This window comes from Bison bison, unplaced genomic scaffold, assembly GCF_000754665.1.
Source record: "Bison bison bison isolate TAMUID 2011002044 unplaced genomic scaffold, Bison_UMD1.0 scf7180017864508, whole genome shotgun sequence".
Classification (NCBI taxonomy): domain Eukaryota; kingdom Metazoa; phylum Chordata; class Mammalia; order Artiodactyla; family Bovidae; genus Bison; species Bison bison.
The window spans coordinates 12015550-12019202 of NW_011495064.1; the positions used below are offsets into that span (position 1 = coordinate 12015550).

The window sequence follows — 3653 nt, forward strand, 5'->3', positions numbered from 1 at the left end:
CCACTTTGTACACAGGGTTGTGTCCTGTACATTGCATCACATCAACATGCAGATATTGCCCTTGCTCCATATCCACTAAGTTTTCCCACTTTAAGAATTCCATTTTTCTTTTCTAGAAGCACTCATTTTTTCTATTCTCTTTTGTCCTTTTAAATAGTCTCTTTTCTCCTGCTCATCTGTGATTCCATCTCTTATTTCCTTAAACATTTCACACATAGGCATTTCCATTATGTAGCTGATAATTACATTCTCACTGAGAATCTACATCTGCTGACTCTCACTGTTCATGGTTTGGATGGTACTCTATTTACAGTGATTAGGGATACTTTCTCCAGAAAGCGTCTTGTTTTGTTTCCAGGAGAAACTGGGCACAAGGGGCTAGAACAACCTTGGTTTCCTCACAGAGTCCTGACTGTGGTGCTGAGCCCCAGACTCGGGTCCCCACCCTGCTTCAGTCCTGCAGATTGATGGAGGGCGCTGTTGACAATTGACTTGAGTTCCTATCATTTACCATTCTGGTTTCAGCTTAAGGCTTTTTTTTTTTTTTTTCCCACTTCTACCAGTTTATTGCTACCAACCCATCTCCCTGCACCCTCATGCATGCATGCTCAGTCATGTAACCTTATGGACTGCAGCCCACCAGGCTCCTCTGTCCATGGACTTTTCCAGGCAAGAACACTGGAGTGGGTTGCCATTTCCTTCTCCTTAGCTTAAGGTTTTTGCTTCTTTGTATTTTGTTTTGTTTTTCTTTTCTCTTTTGAAATTTTTCTTGTTTCTAGTGAACTCAGAAAAATGCTATGTTTTATGTAGTAATTATTATTACTATTATTTACCTCTAATAATTTTGTAGCAGGAGGGCCTTTCAAAGTATATAGTAAGCCACACTCCTGGAAGGAAGTGGGGAGCCTACAGCACAATTTGTGGAATTAAAGTGTGGAAACAGAATATAACAAATGAGTAAATATTAACAAAATAGAAACAGACTCATAGATAAAGAGAACAAATTAGCTGTTACCAGTGGAGAGAGGGGAGAAGGGAGGGGCAAGATAGGGCTATGGGATTAAGATGTACAAACTACTATGTATAAAATAAATAGGTGGACTTTCCTGGTGGTCCAGAGATTAAGAATCCACCTGCTTTGAATTCTTAACTAAAGTACATACTGTGTTCACATTTCACAAAATTTTATGCTAGTGTTTGTTATTCGTCTTCATACCTTATTCAAGAGTCCACATTGTATTCAGTTGCCTTGAGCAGCTTCAGCTGCATGCAACAAATACTGATAAATTCTCTTTTCATTCTTATTCTGTTACAAATGTTTTCTAATTTTCCTTGTTGTGGCTTCTTAGATATACCCATCATTTAAAAGTGGACATTCAATTTCCAAATACATGGGGTTTTTTAAAGTATTTTTGATATTAATTCCTCATTTTGATATTAATTTTTCATTTAAATGCTTTCTTCTCTACAATCACCTTCTGTGTTTTTTGTCTTTTAACTTTATTGAGGCTTTCAATAGCTAAGTGACAGGTCTCTTGAATCTTGAAGATTCCCTGAGAAATCCTGAAGATTTCCTGGAGGAGGAAATCCAACCCACTCTAGTATTCCTGCCTGGGAAATCCCATGGACAGAGGAGTCTGGCAGGCTGCAGCCCATGGGGTTGCAAAAAAGTCGGACATGACTGAGCCTGAGCTTGCACACAATCATTAGTGATATTGAGCATTTTTTCATGTACTTGTTAGCCATTTGCATGTCTTGTTTTTTTTTTTTTTTGCACCTCAGTTGTATTTTTGTAATTTCCCCGGTTTATTTGAGAACAATTTTTTCTGACATATATTCATATGAATTTTAGATCAGTTATTTTAAATGTGCACAAATTATGTATATTTCCCTATAACCAGGCACTGACAAAAAATACTTAATATATCAATATTTAAGCATTCCAACATAAAAGGACTTTTTCCAACTTGATACTTTTTCCCACACAAGGAGATCTATAATTGACATTCAGGCAATTATACGCATGTAGAAGCAGACACAGTCCCCCAACTGACCATAAGATAAACCCTCACACTCGCCCTTCTCCTGGATATAACTACATTTCCAGAGGCAAACGGGTTCAAATGGGAGCATATAAGGTGACTTCCTCATGAAATGAACTGCACAGACACAAACTAAGACGGAGTGAAGGTGCTAAGGATGAATCCCACGAGCCTAGCTCCTTCCTGGCCTGAGAGTGTGCGCTTGCGCACTGCCAGCCAGTGGCAACTCACCACCGCGGGGCGCCAGGCCCCGTCGAGGCGGTGAGGGCAGGGCCAGTCCACAGAGGGAGGGGCAGTGCAGGCTCCCAAGGGGCGTCTCACTTCACTTCACTACGGTCTACTGTGCTGCTCCACTACTTCGATTGTTCCACTGTTTTTGTAACTGGGGCATAGTGGGAGGTTTAGCTAGTCTAAGGAACTCTTATCCCATAAACTATCTGAATCAAAGATTTTTTTATTTACTCTTTCGCCAAACACAAAGACTGAGTTCCATCTACAAGAGGGCTGCGGCCTTGGCTCCGAACTGTGACACTCTTGACACTTGACACACGGCCTCAGGGGACGAGCCTGGGCCACAGCGGGACGGCCGGGTCAGCGAACCTTCCCCAGGAAGGCCCTGCAGCACCGCACGCACTGCTGGTAGACGGCCTCAAAGTCAGCGTTGTCGCCATAATAGGGATCTTCAATGATAAGTTGTTTTTGTGGATCATAGTTCCCGAGTAGTTCGATTTTCGCTCTGCAGTTTTTAACTTGATTACTTTTTCTATTCATATCTCTCAGATTGCTCTCATCCATACATAGTATATAATCAAAAGTGGCAAAGTCTTCTTTGGTAACCTGCCGGGCAACGTGACTCATGGGGATACCATGCTTCTTCATGCAAGCCTGCCCCCGATAATCAGGAGGGTTTCCTAGTTCATACGTGGATGTCGCTGCACTGTCTATCCTCCAATTATCTGAAATGTTTTGATCAGTTACAAGTTTCCTGAAAACCGCTTCTGCGATGGGTGATCGACAGATGTTACCCAGACACACGAACAGCACTGACTTGGTCACCTGCTCAGCCATCTTCCGGCGCGCTGCCTGTCTTCTTTGGAGAAACGTCTGTTTAGCTTTTCTGCCCATTTTTTTGTTCCGGGTATTTGTTTCGTTACTCAGTTGTATGAGGAGTTTGCATACTTTGGAAATTAAGCCTTTGTTGGTCCCATCATTTGCAAATATTTTTTCCTGCTCCACTGGTTGTCTTTTCATTTTGTTTATGGTTTCCTTTGCTGTGCAAAAGCTTGTAAGTTTGATTAGGCTTCATTTGTTTATTTTTGCTTTTATTTCTATCATCCTGGGAGACTGACCTAAGAAAATATTGCTACAATTTATGCCAGATGATGTTTTACCTGTTTTCTTCTAGTTTTATGGTATCACATATATGTTTATATACTTAAGACTTAAAGCCATTTTGAGTTTATTTTTGTATATGGTGTGAAGGAATGTTTAAATTGAAGGAATTGTTCAAATCAATCAAATAAATTTTCATTGATATACATGTGGCTGTCCAGCTTTCCCAACATTACTTGCTGAAGAGACTGTCTCTTCTCTATTGTATATTCTTGCCTC

General features: G+C 40.7%; 1 pseudogene; it reads right to left on the reverse strand.

Moving 5' to 3' along the window:
- Positions 1-2633: 2633 nt before the first annotated feature.
- Positions 2634-3119, reverse strand: LOC104980914 (annotated as a pseudogene).
- Between the last annotated feature and the right edge of the window lie 534 nt (positions 3120-3653).